Source organism: Falco punctatus (assembly GCF_963210335.1).
Source record: "Falco punctatus genome assembly, chromosome: 1".
NCBI classification, from domain to species: domain Eukaryota; kingdom Metazoa; phylum Chordata; class Aves; order Falconiformes; family Falconidae; genus Falco; species Falco punctatus.
Window position 1 is genome coordinate 41,651,311 of NC_137580.1, and position 22,093 is coordinate 41,673,403.

Consider the following 22,093-nt stretch of genomic DNA (forward strand, 5'->3'; position numbering starts at 1 on the left):
ATGTGGTGGTACTTTGGAGTTGCCTGTTCTAGTGGGGATTCTGTTGCAGATATCATAATCTAATCGTTTCAGTGGAAAACTAGTCAAGAAAGATTCTTTTTGAAAAGGACTTTAAAAAAGTTAATAAATATAAACAGAGCAATATGAAATGGATAAAGATAGAAAAGACTTCACAAAGGGTCATTGTTATGGGTGGTTTTGCATGAACTTTAGGAAGAAAAAATAGGTAGCCTGGGATAGAATTTGTGACTACAATTGTAATAACAAGTTCGAGTTTGGCAATGTAGATGTAAAGCCCTTTATATATACGAATCTGAATCTGCAGTTTTATCTTTAATTAAATACTTTAAAAATATAAAATACATTTTCTTGGTATATTTGAAAACTGTTCATTCTAGGAGAAAACAAATGGTATTTTTAATGACTAGCTGTTCAGAAACAGCCTAGTATTAAAAAAACGCTGTACATCATTTTGCTTCTGTGTACACAAAGAAAAATTGGATATTTTCAAGGTTGTATAACCTGGTTTTTTTCTTCTTCTTCTTCTTCTTTTTCTCTGTAAAAGCTGGGTGAGTTAGGCCTCTGTATAATTTGCTGAATCAAATGTTGTTTCACATAATTGGTGATAGATGGAATGTACAGATTTTCATAATAATTTAATACCGAATAAAATTCTCTCCAGAGTTTCTCCAGATCTCCTTACCTGTTATGTACTACTCGGTTTAAAACTATGACTGTTTTTTGCTATACTAAATCTTTTCCACAGAGTTACTTTCTTTAACAGTATGTCACCGATTATTTTTGCTATGGCATTCTGTTTTGCATTTTTTTATGTCTGGCCTTCTGGTTTTGGGTTTTCATATTTGGAAGGGATGCTGGGTGTGATGAGTTATTTCAGGACAAACCTATATTTCATTGGAAGGTAGTATCAGTTAAAAAAACTTCTATCTACTCCAGACTTAGTATTTATCGTGGCCTAGCTGAGCACAGCAAAGTGTTAAACAGCTGTATTATGGCAACTGTTTGGCACAATGCAGTAAATCCACAGCTCAGATGACACTGCAGTCACTGTGAGAGAGGGACAGTAACAGCAGACTGACTAAACATCAATGCCTTACAGCAAAGCTTTGCTTTGCACCCTGTGACTTGTTTTTCTTGCAGATTTTTGTTTAAAACGTGCATAACTTTGTAGATACAGTACTTATAGACTTTAATCAGCAGTAAAGATAAAACAGTATTGCTTTTGTTCTCCTACTAAAGCTCTTTTCATGCAGTGTCACTAGCTGCTCAACAGCCACATTTATTCTGGATGTCTTTACAGCCCATCTAGTTCACGGGAGCAAGAATGTTCTTCACTTCTTTCCTACAACAAACATTTTCAACACATTTTCTATCTCAGATTTATGAACCATGATTAATGCTGCAGTAACATCTGTCCTTGCTCATCCCACAGCTGTGCATGACCCCCCAAAATGTCACAGCAAAACTCTTTTACTATTCCATAATACTCTCACTTTGCTCATGGCCCTGATTTGAATAAAACCTCCAAAATGTGAGTAGTGGAGGAGGAGGTCAAATTGATCCCTAATGAGACAGTTCTGACAAAATCACATAGGAGGATTTCTTTTCCTTTCAAACCTGGAGGCATATAAGCAGACCAGAACTAACAAGTGCCAGATACAAATCTGGTACAAATTGATTTCTTTTTGAATGAAGTAACACATCTTTCTCCCATCTGATTTGGTCCTTCATTTCTCATTAGTAAAAAATACATACTTTTTTATAGACAGAGGACAAGAAAACCTAGCTCTGAAGACTGTTCATCATTGCTTGTGTAACACCAATTGGATTAAGTTGGGAAATCTTAATTAGAATAAAAAAAAATAAATTTCTCATGAGAAATTGAGCGCAGTGCACTTCCTTTTTCTCGGTATATGTCTGACCCTCTTATTGCTGTTTACTTTCCACAATATTGTAAATTATTTAAACAAAACTGAATCAGTGGACTATAGTTACACTGTGCTGGTTACAGAGGAACAGTTTTGTGCTGTCTTCATAGTTGGGGGCCAGGCAAAAACTTGCCATTTACCTCTGCTGTTTGCCACCAGCCAGCTGGCCTGACAGCATATGTGTATTCACAGGACTACTGGCAGCGGCAAAGCTTTATGGAGCATGTGCATTCCTTGCAATGGTGGGGGGTGGGGGGCGGAAACCTGGGAAACCTGGGCAAAATAAAACCTAGGTTTCCTTTAATATTTTAAGGAGTATGTCTAGAAAATATAGGACAGAAATCCACAGAAAGAGAAGTCTTTTAATACTATTCACAGAAGAGCTTATTGTGCTTTATGCATAAATAACTATCAGGGTCCTTTTAACATGAGCTTTCCTGGAAAAGCTGCAATAGCTTGCCTGTCTCAGGGTGTCTCATCATTAATTAAATAATTTTGAGTAGATTTTTATAAATGGAGAAAAGTCTTTGGCTGAAAACTTTTTCTTCCCTCTATTTGAATTTGCAGTGCAAAAAATGATGTCGTCCATTCACATTAGTACAGGTTTTTGTCTGGGAAAGGGTTTGCCCATATAGGACCAGGTAGAATTTGGCAAGAGAAGAGGTGATGAAGTGGGTTCCTGAGGTGTTTACTTGATTGTAAGACCCAGTCCCTAAAGAGGGATATTGCTATGGCCTATCCACTTTGGTTCCCAAGAAGCTGAAAGTCCATCCTCCTCCAATAACTTATTAAACCACCTAAATTTCTCCTACACAGCACAAATCATGATCATCTTGATGGCATCGGTGGCTATTTGCAGCCTGTATGGTGCCTGCGTGGCCGGGGCCTGCCGTTGCGGGCTGCCGGGCGGCTCCTGTGAGCCGGTGCCAGCAGGTTCCCCCGTGCCCGATGGCGCCAACGCCAGCCGGCTCCCAGCCGGGCCCGCCGCTGGCCACGGCCCAGCCCAGCGGCCACGCTGGCACCGCCTGGGGGGCGCCGCTTACACCGGGGACAAGGGACAGATCCTGCGGCAGCGCCGGGCGCCGGAGCAGAGGTGCCCCCCGCCCGCGGGGCAGCCCCCGGCCAGGCAGCCTGTGCCCCCCGGCCCGGCCCGGGGAGCCCCGGGGGAGCAGCTGCCCCCCGCAGCCCGGGGAGGGCCCCGGGCAGGAGCGGGCCGTGCCTGAGGGCCGGCACCCCGCGGGGGGGTGAGGAGCCGCCCCTGAGGGGGCAGGAGCGGCAGCGGCAGCGAGTGCGGGACGGGCCGCAGCCCCGGGCCGGCAGGCAGGCCCGGCTGGGGGGAAGGGGTGGCGGGACCGGGGGTTGTTTCTCCTGCCCCGCTCCGGGCTGGCTGGCGATCGGTGCCGCCGGTGTCCCCGAGCGGGGCCGGTGCTGGCCGTGAGGGCACCCGCTGAGCGATCTCCCCCTGCCCTCACCCCCAGCCTGTCGGTGCATTTTCTCTGCCCGGCCCAGCTGAGGAGGGAGGGACCGAGCGGCTGGGGGGGCACCCGGCGCCCAGCCACCGTCAGCCCAGCACATAGCCCACACATGCGATTCAGAAAGTACCATCAGATCACCTGAGGAACTTGAGCTGCTGGCTGCGTTCCAGCAGAGGATGGGTAGGACATAACACAGCGATTGTTCTCAGCCGTTTTCTGTGGTAAGCCTGGAAATGGTGCAGAGCCAGGCCAACCTGTTATGTATGAGCCTGGAAAGCAGCTCTGGATCGGAGGCCAGTCTGAGGGATTCTAAACTCACAGTTCCCACTTTCAAAGAGTGGGCACAAAGCTGGAAGTGCTGTCATAACTGTTGGAACTGCCTGCACTGCTGTGGCTGAACCTGGGCATATACATAAGGAAACACATGATCTGGGGACTTTTTTATTGGGGGGGGGGTGGGGGTGGGGCGGGAATGGAAAAAAAGCAGGAACTTAATTTTCTAGCATTTGCTGGAGCCTTCTTGTTCACTGAGTAGTCTGCAGGAGGTGAGGGAAAGGGGAGCAGTTCCCAGTCCTGCTGTTTGGCATGAGAAGTAAAGAACTTGGAATCCATTTAGTGTTGCTGAAACTGTAATCTACTGGTCTGCAGTCCGCTTTAGCACTGGGAAGATGGTATTTCTGATTTCCATTTTACGATGCTAAAATGGCTCTAGAATGAAATGCAAAGACACAGGAGGCTCAGGAGGCACATATGAACCGACACGCAGGAGGTCTGTGTAACAGCCAGCAACAGCACCTCCTCTCCTGTGCTGCGGTCCCGCTTCTCAGCACTCTGCTACTACTGCACCGCTTCAGAATAAAGGCGCCAGCTTGACTTCAGTTTACACTTTGGTCCCGTATAGCTAATGTTTAGTTTGTCCTATCACGACATTGTTTTCTAAGTGTGTATCATGGTCATTTACTTCAGTAATTTGGATTGACTCATTAAATTGCTTCCTTTTTTTCTTTACACATGAACCATACTTAATGGCTGTATTATATAACATATACCCACCAGGACTACTCTGAACTCTCTTGAAGGGCAGTTTAGTTCTGTTCCACCACATTTATCTAAGCATCTAATTCTCATTTTGAAGATGCCAAATGTTCTTTCGATTACTATTCTGGTCACTTTTTGAGTCTCATTATAATTTATAATGATAGAGTTTTCAGAGAGAATCTGGAGATAAAACTGAAAAAGATTGGGCAATTTTTCAAGAGATATCCACTGTCACCTTATAAAGACAAAGAGAGATTGTTATAAAATAAAAGTCCTTAGCATATTAGAATATATTGAAATACCTGAACATTTGCATACTAAGAAAAGATTATTTCTGAATCATACATAATGTTATTTGTAAATAACATTACCAGAAACTCTGGGAGGGAGAAGTGACATGTATAATATGACAGTATTGAAGCTTATTTCCTTAATATCTTATTTTTACAGTTTCAGCTTAGATCTGATGTCCACAGAGCTGTAACTTATCAAACTACCCTGTAATTCACATCTTTATAATCCCCTGCAACTAATAAAAGGTACAACAATTAAGGTCTTAACTGAACAAATGGAAGATCTTGGGATAACAGCCTTTGCTCACTCCTTCCCTTTTCACAACTAATGTTGTAGCATTAGGTGCTTCATTATGGCAAATTCAGATCATGCTACTCCTTTGTTCTTACACAATCTTGTCACAGGCAGTAACCTGGCAGCCTCCCCCCTATTATTAGAGGCTCCCTGTTGTTCTTGTAATGTGGAAGGAGGAGTTGCATCTGGAACCAGATGGAGGAGCCAGTATACATCATCATTGCACTTTTACAGCACCGCAGAGTTCACAATTATTTGTCATTAATATATGCGATCATCCTGTGGCTACTGCTCCAGGTTTAGACACATTAAGGTCAAAGGAGATACTCACTTCAGATATACAGGATTTGGACCCTTTGTTGTGTTAGCTTCTTCTGTAAAGTTGAGATTTTTTTTTTTTTTTGAGAGGGACCCATGTTGTAAACGCAGGCTACAGAAGCCTTGACCCACATTTGGGAAAGGGACGTTATTACATGTTACCTAAAATGCTCTTAAGGTATTTATGGCCACTTAATAATGAAAATTATTTTCAATATTTCAATGCATCATACTTCTTAATATTCTACATGGGTCAAAGCACCACACTCAAATTTACTTTTAAATAATGCTTATCTTTTACGATTGTCTGCATGCCTTTTTGTGTAAGTAAGATTTTTTTAAACATTTACAGTCAAATATATCACAGATTTGAACTACTCTGACAGCTTTTTACTGTTAGGTAAGTTGAGCAAGTATCAGTAACGTACAGCTTGAGCACCCTTCATGGGACAGCATGTATCATTCATCAACTTTCAGAAAATAAGATGCTGACTGCTGAGGTTTTATTTTATTATTATTTCCACATCATCTTGAACAACTTTACTCTGTAATTTTCTCTTATGATGAGTGTATTTCTATGATTGTATTCCCTGAAACGTTTTCACAGCTAGTGTAGGAATTATAGATTTCTTAGTACTCACATCCTTTTTACAGCTACATACATTTACACCTGTTGAGCCTTTAAACAAGTTGTGTTATACATGCTGAATCCCAGTTTTACATGGTTTCTACACGTCTAGAACCTGACTGAATGCATGATGACTCTAGGTGATAGCAGAAGTCTTCTTTGGTTGCACACACTCACAGAATCAATTTGCCTGTATATTCCCAACGCATGCTGACACATATAGCAGAGATACATAATGAAAAGGATCCGATACATGCTAACACATATTTATAAGTAGTATAACAGACACACCTAAATGTGTGTACCAATAAGCATGCTGTCCTGGAGCCAAATGTCCTTAACAGAGTCGGAACCCTCACATAAAGCACTTGTTTTCTCATCAGCTTTATACAAATATCCAATTTCCCAGGAGCACTTTCCATTTTACTCTCTATTACTCCAAACTCTCCCAAACCATATGCATTTATAACCTGGTAACAGGACAAAACCACTGAAACATTAAAATAAAAGCATAAAATAAATGTATCTTGCACCTTGTAAGTCAATTACAAAAGTCCTATTATTGTCAGCATGTGTGTGTTAAGGGTGGGGAGAGTGAAGTTTGCTAGTCTGAATATAAAAAAAATAATCACCTTATCTAACATTTCATGATGAGAATATTTTTTCATTGGACTACATAACACCTCATATATAGTTATACATCTCATATATAAAGACCGCCTTTCTCTTCCATTACCAACTGCTTCTCGAGAACTTCAGTTTGGGGGAGAAAAGAACAAAAGAAAAGTCTGTGTTCTAACCCTTCAAGCACAATGTCTTTCAACATTTACTGGAAAAATGCAGGTAACTGGCTCCTACAGTTTCTCAGCTCATCAATCTCAAATCAGCTCTTTCCTACCTGCTTGTTCAGAGTATTACACTCTCTGCCTGTCTCCCCCTTCTTTTTCAATATGCTTTCTGGTTATCTTGTTCCTTGCTTTGGGACATTCCCTTTTCCTTCTTTCTTAGCAACTTCAGAACATCAGCAATCAGCTGCCATTAACCAAATAATTTCTAATTTCTTAACAGATCAAGCATATATTGCTGCTGTGTTGTAGTTCTTGCATGACATTTTGAGAGACTGGCATAAACCAAGATAGATGTCAGCCAGACTTAGGAAATACAATCAATCAATAATCCAAAAAGACCCCTCTGCATTAAACCCCATGATTAACTCATGTGTGTAGGACACATCTGGGTTAATTTCAGGGAGGTATATGTATGAATTTTAATTAAACAAATATCTTTAACTGTAATTTTTCAACTTTATTGCCCCATACAAGTGAACTTTATCTTTGGCAACTCCTTCTCCAGCCTATATTTCTTAGGTTCTGATGTCAAAAAAATCTAAAACCTGAAAACACCCAGTCCTTTCTATACCTCTGAATGCAAAGATTCAACTACCAATTTGGTAAATACTATCTCCCATAAAAACTTGGAGTCAACTTTATCCTGTTGTAAATGCACTGACTCAGAAAGGCATCTTCCCTGCCCGCCCCCGCCCCCCTTGCCTAACACTTAAGAGTGGTCCACCAGCACCAATATTAAACGAGTTCCTTATGTAAGATTTCATCAATGAAGTCTGTACCATAAATCTGTGCTATGTTTATGTCTGTACTTTTCAGAGTTCACCTGTTTCTTATTTACATAGTATTAGATGCAATTCCCTGTATACACTCTGATCTCACTTGGCATTGCGCTACTGGAACTAAACCCAGAACTGTTAACATCTTCTGGCAATGGCTCGCATCTATACCATTGACTTCCACTTCAGAACACTCTAGAAACGGTTTAGCCAATGTTGTGTCATTTATTTTTCAGTCCCTTGTTATACAGAGCAGTAAACAAAGTCAATTAAACTAACAATACTGTATCTAATAACATTATTCATTTATAAGACTAAAGCTACGTTCTCGTGGGTTTACGATTATGCAGATGAAACTTAGAGCATTTGAAATTAGCCTTCATCTTGACTTTGACAAATACTGAAAATCAGGGCATTGAAAAAATGGCTGGAAAATTTTCCCAAGAGAAAAAAATTCTATTTTGAAAGAAATGGCTTCATCTTGACATGTTTATAATACAAAACAAAGCTAAAATAGAAAGATTTGTCAGAACTGCCATAGCAACCTGCTTTGATTTAATTTACCAAAATTTTGTTATGGAAATTACTCAAGTTTTTTACAAAGTATTTTATGTAGTTTGCATGAAGAAATCATGAAATGGAATGGATCCTAGTACACTGTCAGAGAAATTTCCAAATTAGGACAGTGGTAGTTTTTTTCCCCCCACAACATACTATTGCAAGTCGTATGATCATTATAGTTTTCTAGATGTTCTTTCAATACTTCTGCGCAGGTTCATTAAGTTATGAAAAAGCGTTTTCTGTTTTCTTTCCTTTTTTTTTTATGGGATGGTACATTCAGCTGTCATTCAGATATAAAGCATGCTTTGAAAATGTAAACATTCCTGCAGTGTCATTCCCGTTTGTGGTGTGCTTTATGTAAGGCTCACAAGGCCTTATGTAACTCTTGACCTGATCGATTAAGAGGTGCAAACATTTTCAGAAGTAACAAGCTGCATAATTCAACTGGAATGTGCATAGCATTTTTGATACTGACATCAAGTTTTTTATCTAAATGTGGCACGCTCATTTTACGTGGAGTATTTTTCTCACACTTTGTACTTCTCTCACAATTATCAGGTCCATGTGGGTTTTCAGAATGTCAATTTTCTTTCTGTTTGAAATGACATCCATCTCCAAACTAGAAGCGGGTGAGCCTGCTGCTAGATAATTGTCTGCCTTCATAAGCCTACAAGATTATTCAGACTGGTCATGGCAAACACACAAACACAAAAAGGAATTCTTTACATCTTTACCTGTTACTGAAAAGTGAGGACAGGGCAAAGGGGTGTGAAACACTTCAGGCTTATTACTCATGATTTATTAATTTGTTCATAATACAACCCCCTGAATATGATGTTCCTCTATTGCTCCTGTGGATAATAAAAGACCTCTTAGTTGAAGTACCTGATCTTTAGCCGAAAAAAATGTTTGACCTTGCTAAAAAAAGTTAATTAACAGGAAAACCTCTGTAAATTAGGTCAAAAGGTCCATTAAGATGCAAGAAAATTTCAGCTTACAACAGACTAGTCACCATCAGTAGTGGCTCTTGTCATCAGCTTTCCATTATTTAATTTTGCTCTTGATTTTTCTCCTCTTTTTTTATTTACAGCTGCTGCTCCTTTAGAAAAATCAGCTTTCTGTCATTTTCATGATTCGTGAAGGCCTGAAGGAAAAGACCACAATCATCCATAGTATTTTCATTTGTGACACTGACTACTAACAACTTCATTAACTTTCTTCAGGCCATGTTTTAGTTAAAAGCCTTTTGTGCATTTTTACAGATGTTAATGGAAAGATGCATCATCTTGGGCTTCTGTCAATAGAAAAAAAAAGAAATTAGACATTTTAAATACATCAAGATGTAGGAGATAATTTCTGTAAACCTTATGGCATCTAAAACAAATCTTGAGTCTATCTCACCACTGCTTTGTGCCCACAAGATAGAAAATATATTTAAGTGATTGCATTTCTTCTGATATAAAATGTTTAGCAAGTAACTTATCACAAGTATCTGTTTTAACCCTTAATTAAGTACAGAGAATCTTTAATGTAGTACAAACCAGAAAGTGTCTTCTTGTAGACCAAAATTTCTACATCTAGTTACTTCTAGAATACCAAGATGCATTGTCAAATATGGATATTCCCTGTTACGTTTTGTTGACTAAAAGTCTCATAAAATCAACATGAGTTGGTATAGTAATGCCCAAGAAAGGATCAAAATTTAACCCACGACTCCTAAATGACATTGCACAAGTACTATGATTCTGTGGAGAAATAGAGCAATTTTCATGTGGATGAGCATGTACCAGACAGGTTTCCATCCCATCTCCTATGTATGGAAAGCACAACAGGATGTAATAATCGAAAAAGCAGAAGGTTGAGGACAGTAATTTCCCTGCAGTGAAGCAAATCCATTGGCTGTTTTCTTCAACAGAGGAATACTTAACGAACTGCATTTGGAGCCATGGCAGCACAGAAAGCCCTTCTGTCATGGTTTAACCCCAGCTGGCAACTAAGTACCATGCAGCCACTCGCTTACTTGCCCCTTCCTCCCCACTGGGATGGGCAGGAGAACGAGGAGAATTGTGAAAAAGGTAAAACTTATGGGATGAGATAGGAACAATTTGATACTGGAAATAGAATAAAGTAACAATAACAACTGTAATGAAAAGGAGAGAGAGGGAGAGAGGAATCAAACCCAAAGGGAAAAAAAAGCCCCAGAGGTGATGCACAATACAATCACCCACCACCCACTGACGAGTGCCCAGTCCACCAGCAGCAATCAGCCCCTCCCGGCCAGCCCCCCTCCCCCCCCGAGTTTATATCCTGGGCATGACGTTCTATGGTATGGAATAGCCCTTTGGCTAGTTCGGGTCAGTGTCCTGGCTCCTTGTGCAGCTCCTCGCTGGCAGAGCACAGGAAACTTTAAAATCCTTAATTTAGAGTAAGCATTACTTAGCAACAACTAAAACATCAGTGTGTTATCAACATTATTCTCATATTAAATCCAAAACACAGCACTGTACCAGCTATCAAGAAGCAAATTAACTCTATCCTAGCTGAAGCCAGGACACCTTCTGTTCCTCAGACTGAAAATTTTGAAGAGAGTCATTCTTACTCTGTGACAGTTATTAGAATCTGCATATTAATCCTTCTCCCTAAACCTTTCTTTAATTAGGAAAACAAGGGCATTCTGGGGACAGAGCAGTTCCAAAACACAACTTCAACTACTTCTACAAAGGCATGAGCCAAAAATACATACTGCAGTTCTTAATCTGTGCACTTTCTGCCTAGTTCCTCTACCATCTCCTATCCCTTCTCTCACACACTCAGCCCAGCTCCCTCCTTTGGTCTCTCTCTCCCTTGTCTTGTTCTCCCCTACAGACAAGACTACCTGAACATATGCTCTCTGTACATATGAACTACACTGTCTTATGGTTTGCAACATAATTGTTTACCTCTGAGAAGTTTCCCTAATTGAGATTCCTAGCAAGAAAAAACTATATTCTGGCATTGCGTAGGATTCACAGTCATGGACAGATTTCCTGTTGTTTTGATACAGTGTGCAAACATAAGAAAATAGAGCTTGTTTTCCAAGAAGCTAACAACATCAGCAGCGCAAGGCATGAAGTGTTTACAAACAACAGATGGGAAACAGCTAGAAGGTGGTGGTCAACATGGAAAGCATTGCTCTGTGCTTAAGAGCTACTTAGCTACTGATCAAGGTTTTTGCTTAAAGCTCCTTGAAGAGCTTTAAGGAAAGATACAGAAAATATCTTTTCTGATATAGTTAAGAAAATTCAGATGTAGAGAAACTGAGGCAGCTTTAAAGAAGTCAAGGCAGCTATTCAAGGAGGCTTGAGGAAGAGCTGAGAAGCTACATTTTCCTGAGTCTCAACCTTTTCCCTCGCTGCTACCCCTGTCCAGACAGAACATGATTCATTTTATATATGCAAGAGATTTTATGGCATTTGACTCGAATATTCCAATGTTTAGAGTACATCCTTGGAATATCTAAAATATTTCTAAATCTTTCTTTCTCCACTCCCCCTCCCCTTCAAAATATGGAGGTACAATAAATCTACCACTCACTGCCCTTCTTGCAATTAAAGGAAGAGAGACGACACCCACACCACCACCACCCCACACCACCCACACCCTCCATCCTTAATAGGGGGCATCAACTGAATTTCAAAATAAAATCTTAAGAAAACTTAAAATCTATTCCTGTGGTTTTGAAAAGTAACCATTTAAGGAAAAGGCCTTATTAATAATCTGCTGTGGTGGTCACTAATCCAGTAAACATTAGTCTGACAACAGCAAAGAGTAGGTGTCTTTTTTGCATTTCTTTGGAATTTTTAAAGTCAGCTTTCTGAAAGCCATGAAGGTTAGTTGCCCCATCCTCTCCAGCATGAAAGAGTGGATGCACATACCCCCTGTGTTTTTTTTCAAAACAAACTGCATCTGCTACTTTCCTTCTAGTTACTTCAGAGGTACAAGTCAGGGTAAGTCCCTGGATGGTCTGACTGGCAGATTCTTTTGAGCCAGAGAAAAGACTCAAAAGGGTTGGCAGAGGGCAGGGCAGGCAGGAGACTCTTAAGTGTCAGAACTCACCTTGCATATGACTCCCTATGCAATAACCAATTTAAATGACCTGCAGGGTGTGAAGGCTTTACTGTTGCTTACTGTGCTGCTCATGCACAGTAATATCTAGCACAGAAGTGTGTCACTGCAGAGGAGAAGCAAGTCACATTTTCAAGCAAACGTGCCAAAAGTTCTAAAACCAAAATACAGGTCTCAATACCTACCCAAAATGCACCCAAATGTGCTCAGGGATGGTGAATGATTTCAGTCAGTCCCTGTATATTTATGTGCAAGCAAGTCCGAAAGGTAATGTCTTATTAATACAAGGGACTGAACTGTCTTTGAGAGCTGCTGACAATCTCCCTTCAGCACTGGCAGGTAACTATCTACTTTAAAGAAACAACCTATTAGTTGGTTTGTCGTTAAAGCCTAAAAGAAGCTTAAAGCATTCCAAGTTCCACCTGCAGCTTTCCAAGCCTGCTCAAATTGCCCAAGAGATCCTCCTCAATTTCTCTCACTTAGATATTAGTGAACTGATTCTTTCCATTAAGACACCCACTAGTCTTAGCTTTCCTGTTCTCAGAAATTCTCTTTTTCAATAAAGCAGAAATGTTATCCAAATAGGAACAGGCCTTCAGGATTAGGTGGTGAAAGAAATTAAGTCCATCTAGACATAGAGGTATTGAGATAATAACAGAGGAAATAAGAACTCAAAAATGTTCATGTTCTTGAAGCAAACAATCGAGACCCTTTTCAGCAATAATCTCTCTTCATGTAGAAGAAAGTTCTACAAGAGAAAAGATGAGCAAAACGTGTGGAGGTTTTTTTTTGTTTGTTTGTTTGTTTTTTGTTTTGTTTTGTTGTTTTTTTTTTTTTTTTTTTTTTTTTAATGCATGCAGATGCAACACTGAGACTTTATGCTGGGGTAAGGGGGGATAATTCCTGCTATGGTATTTTCACATGAGCTGGATGTAGAGATAAAAATACACTTTTTAATACTTCAGGAAGTGGACTAACCTATTTTAAGACTGAAAACATGACAAATATTAGGTCCTACTGAATAAATTGATATTGTACTGTATTTCAATGCTAGAAAAATAGAAGAAAATAGAGAAAACGAGCTAAATTACATGACAGATATATTATAGCAAAACCTAAATGCCAGCAGTAAAGACAAATGTGGGGAAAATTATGAGAAATTGATTGCTATGTTAAAAAAACAGTAAGAAAAAAGCAAAAAGCTGGCATTAGCATTACAATATGATATTGGGATTATATTTCCAAATATGCTCAGATTAATTTTAGAACTACCCTCATTGTAAATTCTTTTTGTATGCTGGAGAATATGAAAGTATAGATTATTATCCACACTATCTGAAAATAACTTTGTCAGAGAACACATGTAACATACAGGTGAAAACCTGTATTTGCTGAGTATTATGTCACATCTATTGTAATAATAGGTACCAGACTACGGCTTGATTGCCAGATTTAAATGGCATGCAGAAGAAAATGATTTCCAGTACATTACATCATGTCAAGGCATCTGTTATCTCATGTTGTCATAAAAGCAAAAAAAACCCGCCAAAACACAACAAAAGCAAACAAACCAAAGAAAACCCAACAAACAAAAGACAGAAAAATATTCAGTAGATGATTTAGAAAGTCAAGTTCAGATCTGTCCAGGCATCAGTAAATTATATTTAGTATTTGAAAACTGGGACTGCTGTGTGCTGAAGTTTCCTATGCGATACCCTTGGAACCATCAATCTGCCTATATAACCACAGATGCCAACATATAGTTCCTTAGACACAGAAACTTAAAACCCACTTGATTTCCTTCAGTTTTTATCCCAGGGATTATGCAGCTTTGAGTTTTGAGCAGCAAAGAGTGCTGTACTTACAGAACCTAAATGCTCTTTCTGCCATGCAGCCTCCACAATGTAAATACTACAAATTGTCTACAGAGCTTGCAAGACGCCATGGTTTCTCCTGTACACCTACCTTCTGGTTGATCACACTGCCACTACAGATTTAGGTCGCGTAAACATCTTTCAGCACCCACTTCCCTGATGGCCTTTTATATAGATAAGGACTGCTACACCTACGTGAGGTGACTGGGCACAACCAGTGGGCTGATCTGGCACACGGTAGGCTGAGGCTGTGGGATGCTACTTCAAGAACCCCAGCTCTTTGAGCACCTTTTGCTCATAGGTATTTATGTGTCTCCAAGTGTGCGTTCTTCCCTGAATACCACACACTGCCTTTTTACTTCAATCAGCTGCTCTCAGTAAAAACTAAATTGAATGCAACTTGTATCTGACCAGTTACTTCTTTGAGCAACAATATATTGCAGAACTCAACTTGAAAATCTTAAGTAAAGACTAAATGGCCAACAGGGACCAGGCTTAGTGATAAATGTGAAGCATATCCTCTCCGTATTTTTCTTTAGTTCTTATTCTAATCATTCTAATCTTCCATGTAAATGCTTAATATTTGGGTTCTGTATTATGACAGCAGTTCCACAGTCAGCACAGAACTAAAACCCCAACATATATTTACAGAAAGCATCCATGTATATTTCCCGTAAGCAGAAGAGTCTTTTTGTCTGTCTTGCTAATCAAAGTGCCCAGTATTTCAGATGCTTTGGTGACATCTCTTTTCTATAGGTAGCTGAACATTGGCAGTGGGAGATCCCACAGCAGTTGCAAGTGTTTGTTAGGAGCTGTCAGTTGGCCTCCCATGTCTGGTAAGAGCTACATTAATTTACAGAGCATTTCAGCAGCTTATCTCAGTTTTTAGTAAACAGGGATAACAAATTTCATTTTCTTCCTCTTTTTTGAGACAGTTAACGATGAAAAATAAGGGCAGCTTCAAAAATCGGTTAATAACAGAAATAAAGGCATGTTTGAACAGCGGACAGAGCTCTCTTTCAGAACCATGAAAAAAAGAAGTTCATACAGCCCTTCGTATAGCTCTTCCAGATTTCTTCATTGCATTCTGGCAGAACTCTTAGCAACAGTCCAGCAATTCACGTCTTCTGCCTTAGATGAAAGTAAACTAGACTAGCTAAGTAATCTGATTTGTTTCTGAAACAGGCACACTTTAAACAGAAACATGTACAAACACTTGAATGAGTCCTTCGGTTTGAATTTACAAGAGATGTATTTGCAGCTTAGTTACTGGTGAAGGGAAGAAGTTACATCATTTTTCATAATCATGCTTATTTACTATTTGTGGTTCTTATATGTACACTATAGCTCATGCTCATTTTAGTCAAATGCCTGGAGAAACATTTAGTTGACATTCAATTAGCGATGCAATGCACTGTGATACAGGAGTAGGTAATTTACTATGCTCTGTTTGGGAACCTTGCCTATTGCCATTATTATTCGCAACAGACTAGCCAGTTACAACAGAGTAAGGCACTGCCCCTACCTAGAAGAATTAGCAATCCAGAAAATATAAAGTACAGAAATGAAGGCAAGAAACAGAAGGTCTGCAGGTAAAGGTTTCCTAACATCACATGTTCAATAGGATGGGAAAGACAGTAACAGTACCTAGAAAATTAATGTGATGCAACCTGAAGCCCTACTAAAGACACAAACTAAATGCCCATTTTGCTTTACAACTCTAATTTAAACATCATCATAAAGAGGAGGTCAGCCTAGCATGATCTCTGTTTACACACACAGAATAAGTCATGTTTCAATCCTAAATGGTATTAAGAGGTTAGAATAATTTAAAGTATTTCTGTATACTAATTACTGTGACTACTTACATCTGTCATATGGCTGTAGCAAATATGTGCTATGATGGATCTGATAATATTTAAATTTATATTTAAATGAGGTTTTGCCTAAGATTTTTTTCCCCTGCTTCAAATTCTCCCCTGGATTCTGTTGTTGGGCCTTTATAAAGGGAACAGAGGTTCCAGTTCTGCTCCCATCTTCCTTTACTTACTGTAAAAATGAATATAGAACCTGACTATATCTTCCTCGGGCTAGGAAAGAGAAAAGACTGGCAACAACTGCCTCTGCTTGAGGCCTACCTAATAGATACCTGTACTATTAACATCATTCCCTTACAGGCTGAGGCAGGGAAATTGTTTAGGCAAGCTCCCGCCAAGCCTAAAAGAGGCAAGAAAATACAAAAGTGAGGAAGGACTCCTCCCCCTCCCCTCCTTGCTGCCTGTGAGTTTATGTAGAAGCTGGGGAAGCAGACGGATGCCACAAGAAGTGCAAAAGATGCATGGAACAACAGCACCTCAGCGGGACTCACACTGCCTCAAAACGACAAAGTCCCTGCAATGCCACCTACTCCACAGGGATCCTCCACCACTGGGGCTTATGGGACCTCAAGGTCAGCAATACTGCTGCAGGATGGTGGCTGCATGTTCCATCCAAAAAAGACGGCAGAAGGTGCTGCAGCGTGATGAAGAGCTTGGCAAGATGAGCAATACACGCGAAGTAACCAAAAAGAAAAGTGCAAGGCTGTGCAGAGAGGGACAAACCCTGACATTTGGTGCAGGGAATGCAGGGCTGCACGACACCCGAGTAAGAAGAAAGCAAAGTTTGTGCAGTTTAAGAGATCAGGAGATCTGCAGTTCTTGCCATCGGTCCCGGTGGTACACCCACAAAGCAATTGTCCTCCCCTTGCCTGGCACCTGAAGCAGCGCAGGAGATCATTACAGGAGTAACCCTACACGAACCCCCGCCCCCCCAGCTCTTTGTCCGCCAGCCCCTCCTGCCACAGCTGCCAACGCTGCCCCTCGGCGACCGGGCGGCCACGGGCCAGGCTGCCCGCGGCCTCCGCACGGGATGGGCCCGCCGCGGCCGCCCCTCGCCCCGCCGCGGTGCCGGGACGCGCCAGCCACCCCCTGCCGGTGCCGCTTCCCGGCCCGCTGCCCCCTCCCCTCGCCGCCGGGCCCCGCGGCGCCCGTGCAGCCGGGGTGCCCTCCCCTCAGCCGCCCACCTGCCACCGCCCCGCGCCTGCCCCGGTCCCGCTCCCTGCCGGCGCCGGGCGCCTCCCGCCAGCCCCGCTCCCCTCCCCTCACACCCCCGGCCCCATGCCTCCTCCCTCGCCGCGCCACCCCCTCCTTCCCACCCCTCACCCAGCCGCTAGGTAACGCCGTTTCCATACTCACAGCAACTGCGCAGTGAGGCGACCCGGGCCGGCCTGGGGACCTGCTCAGCCGGGACGGGCGGCAGCGGCCAGGCCTCCCCTCGCCCCGTCGCCCCCTCGGCGGGCAGCTCCCCGCGGCCGGCGGCGGCGCAGGCGCGCTGCCTCCTCCCCTAGTGGCTGCCGCGGGGAGGCTGGCGGCCGCGGCAGCAGCTCCCGGGTCCCCTCAGAGCCGAGCGAGCGCGGCTCGGGCCGGCAGCGGGAGGCGGGCGGCGAGGGCGGGAGGCGGGGGCCGGGGCCGGGCGCTGTGCGAGGAGCCGCCGCACACCCAGCCCTCAGTCACCGGCGTTGCTGGGGAGGAGGAGGAGGCGGAGGCGGCGGCGGCGGCGACGAGAGATTCTGCTACCCCCACCCACCGAGCTGAGGTGAGGCCAGGGCAAAGCATCCTCCTTTCTTCCCCGCATCCCTTCCTCCCTTTCATCCTTCCCCCCCCCCCCCCCCCCCTCGCCGCGCTCCTTCCTTTCATCCTTCCTTCCTCATCCTCCTTCCCCCTCATCTCGCCTTCCCCTCATCCTTCCCTGCTCTTCCTGGTCCTCCTTTCCTTTCTTCTCTCCTTAGCCACCTTTCTCCACTCCTCCCCATCCCCCAGACTCCTTCTCCCCGTGCCCGTATTTTGCACCCACCAGAAATAATAATCATGCCTTCTTTCCTTTCCTCTTTTTTTTTTTTTTTTTGTAAACGCAATTTAATTCTCGCCCAGCGAAAGAGGGAAAGAGAAAGAGACAGTCACAGAGATAATCCCCCCTCCTTTAAAGAATGGATTTGAATTAATGGTCATTTTGTGGTGTGTGTATTATGGGAAGAGGGGGATTATATTTAGGGAAGAAAAGAAAGGGTCAAAGGTGTGTTTTTTCATTTATTCATCTATTTACCCACCATCACACCGAGGTGAAACCTAGCTCTGTATTATTTTAAGTCTTTTTCAATTATTTTCTTTTTAAATTGTTCTCCTTTCTTCAGACATCAGAGGTTTCTTCCTCCTTTTTATCCATCCACTGTGCGTCTCTGTAATTTACAGTCGCTGCTGCTGCTGCTGGGATTGTCTCAGCCGGGAGCCAGCAGGGAAGGGGCACTGGGAGCGGTGCTGTTCGCTGGGGAGGGGGCGGCGGGCGCAGGCAGAAAGCAGCTTTTTCCATCCCTTCCCTATAGGCCTCTTCCAGGGGCTGAGATCTTTCGAACCACCCGCTTCGTATCCCATCCGGAATCCATCCCAAAAGGTGCCAACTCCCATCAAATGATTTGCTCCAGTGGCAAAGAGCGAAAGTTTAAAACGCGGCTTTGTCTTTTTGTGTAGCGCGCTGGGGATGGGGAAAGCTGCGTGGATGTTGGCTGGCAAGGCGATGGCCATAGCGTCTCGTTGCGTGGCTTCTGGAGTGTGAGAAGTTTTGCTTAGAGGTGGTGGTGGGGAGCAGCATCGCTGCTGCGAGACATCCCCGGCTGCCTTGCCCATTTGGGAGTTGGCGTGGTGGATGCGCGTGCTTAGGGGACCACCCGTATGCCAGGGGTTCAGGAAAGTAACTTTTCCATACATATGGTGGGGTGCAGCATGAGGAGCAGGTAGCACGCACCTGCCTTTCTATACATTGGAGGGGGTGAATGTGCTCCCTCATGTCTCGCTGGTTGTGTGTGATGCCTGTTTTCTTTTTAAGGCACTGGTCCTTAAGGTGGCAGAACGTTTATTTGATTGTTAGTATGTTTCAGACAATTTCAGCCTTTTTAAAGTTTTGTTTGTTGAATTAGAAGTTTGTTTACACTTCCTCAGGTTTGGTATGTTTCAAACCCCCTGTTATTTTAGAAATTTACACATACCACAGCAGCCGATACTATAGCAAAACCCTGTCAGCCTGAAGAGTATTAAAACATGCATGCTAGATGTTATCTTGTCATGGATTTCCTAAGAAATGTTGATTCTGTGAACATGTCAAGATTGCAGTGAATGCTGTGTGTTTTGGAGCACGAGGTAGATAAGTAGCGTGAATAGGGGTAGTCTTAAATGACTTAAATGTCGCTGATGCGAACAACAGCTCTTACTAGCTTTGTGGCTATTACAATGCTGCTGGTTTTCCTTTTTACCTATGGCATCTATGATTGATATCATGATTTGTATCAGGCTTTTTATACTCCCCATCAAACAGAATTCTTTGGAGAGGAGAAAGTACTGACCCTCAAGGGTGAACTTTTGCACTCAATTGTGTAAATCATTGTTTACAGAAATGCCACCTCAGCTGTGTACAAGATAGCTGTAATTCTGTTAATGGGCTCTGCTGATGACAAAAGCCTCAACAGGGAAGCTCCAGTGTCACTTGAAGCCCTTACATGGAAATGCAACTCTAATTTATGCAGATTTCTGAAATCGCTTTTAATATTAATGTTGAGCATGTATGGTACTACTGAAATGCCTTTGAACCACTGAAAACCAAGAGCATTCGTAGACTGAGACTTTAAAGCTAAAGGAAGCAATTAAATCTTCTGCTCTGACCCCTTGACTATTATAGTCAGTTGGATTTTATCCATTTTTGAGTGCAGCAACTTGCATTTGGCTGAAACATATTTTCCAGAAAAAATTGGAAGTTTGCTCAAAGACAGTAAAAGGTGGAGAATCTGCTGTTTGTTACTTGGCTTCCGCTTCCAGTCACTGGTTACTGTTGTACCTTTCTCCAGTATGCTAAAGAACTCAAAGTATTTTCTTACCATGGAGGTGTTTATCTTCTGTAATCTAGTATTCCCTCTTTTCTATTTAAAAAAAATGAAGCAAACTAAAATTATTTAAATTTGTCATTGTGTGCATTTTTCTCACAACTCAGTTTCTGTGGCTTTTTTTCCAAATCCACTTTTTCAGCATTTTTGTGAAAACGTGAGCTGGATATGGTATGCCAATGCCTTGTCTCAAGAGTGTTTTGTGAGTTTAAATTACCTCTCTAGTGTTGCTCTTCTGTTTATACATCACATTTACATACTAAACCTTCATCTGCAGCACTGCATTTTGATCTCCTTTTCACTGGGTAAGCTTGCTGTGGCAAACTCTTTGCAGGACTGTTTCTTTCCACAAGAGTTCATCATTCTGTAGGAACACATCATGTGTTTCTTAACTGTGGCTTCGTAACTTTTTACATGGCTTTTTTAAAGATTTTTTTTTTTTTCCAGCATAGATGGAATATATGAACCACTCCTGATTGCTTTTTGTAACTGGTTTATCTCAGTGATGTAGCATTCTATTAATTTATAATGTGCAAATATATATGTGCAAATTTTGTCATGATTGGTGGTGTAGACTTACAAAATTGAAAAGGTGTTTTGTGATAGTGTCTCCACCTTTGGGGAACTGCATCTTAATCTGAGTTATGTTGTGATGTGTTCTTCTCAAAAATCTGTTGTGTTTTTTTGGTTGTTTTTTTTTTTTTTTTTTGAGATGTCACTTAACCAGTTCTTCGCCTGTTTGCCTGTTTAATTGGAGCTATTTTGTCATCAGGCTATCACAGAATACTACACCAAGTGCTACAGAAGTTTATATATGCATGTGCATATTTTTGACCAATTGGAAGTATTAATTTTATCAAATAATGAAACACATTCACTTAAGAAGATTTTTATTAATTTTACTTCCTATTATTTGTCATATAACCCAGCTAAATCAGTTGAATCTTATATAATTTTTTATTAAATTGTTCTTTTGCTCAGGACTACCATGATTCTAACCTTCCTATAGCTATAAACACTGTCTCACTAGCTCTTTTAGAATACAGTTTTAACATGAGTGTTCATTAAGACTTTTGAAACTTCCCTGGTATTTTCAGAATTGCTAGAAATTGATGTTGGTGGGATAGACGTCTCTTTGGACACTTCTGTGAAAAGCCTCTTCTATGGTGATCTTTGGTCCTGCTGACCAAAAATGTTTTTTGAATGATGTTGTACTTGTAGTGGACTGAAGAAGTAATTAATCATTCTTTTGAGGTTCCAGCAAATCATCCCACCTCTTTACGATGCAGATTTACTTACTGAATGTATCTGCCCTTTTGCACTTTTAGTATAGATCCTGTTTAGTAGCACATCCATGAAGGGCTAAGATTTCTTTTGTGCTTACAAACCCTCCCCTGTTGGTTTTCTTTTTCCCCTATTGCCAAGAAATGTCTTCATCCTCACCCATCAATTTTTTACACTTACTCTTTCAAAAAGCGTGGATTTTTTCATGCCTTAATACTTTTCTTGTTGTGTATGACTTCTTACTTCTAATAGCAGTATTTATTGAAATCTATTTTGTTGCCAATTTGTAGCAGTTATGACAATGCCTTCTAGGTATTACATGCTGTCTGAACACACAAATATGAGATATTTTTTTTTTTATGTGTACAGTGACAGCCTTACAATTTATTACATTTCCGAGCCGAGTAGGCTTATGCTTTTAATATAACATGTTGCAAGGCTTGGCTAGAGGATGCTAAGCTATATATTAATTTTCTCCATCCTTTGTTCATAGGCAGTACAAAAGCATAGGGCATACTTTGGTTTTAGATACAATACCAAATGGTAGTAGAAATATGAAAGGCAAGTATACAGAAATAAATAATACAATATGTGGTTGGAAATAGAAAAGGCAGAGAGAGAAATATAGAGTAACAACATGAACATAATAGTAATTACAGTAGTATGCTTAGGTCATAACTTGATT

At 41.6% G+C, this 22,093-nt stretch overlaps 1 protein-coding gene across 2 annotated transcripts in view; it reads left to right on the top strand.

Moving 5' to 3' along the window:
- Positions 1-22,093, top strand: part of CTNNA2 (catenin alpha 2) — a 557,331-nt gene that overhangs the window by 23,993 nt on the left and 511,245 nt on the right. Inside the window, exon 1 of one of the 2 annotated variants that reach the window (XM_080398304.1) lies at positions 17,671-17,792. The exons of the other annotated variant lie outside the window; for it this stretch is intronic. The gene's annotated coding sequence lies outside the window, so the exon portion shown is untranslated. Of the gene's footprint in view, positions 1-17,670; positions 17,793-22,093 lie in introns of those variants that run through there. 2 annotated transcript variants of the gene reach the window in all.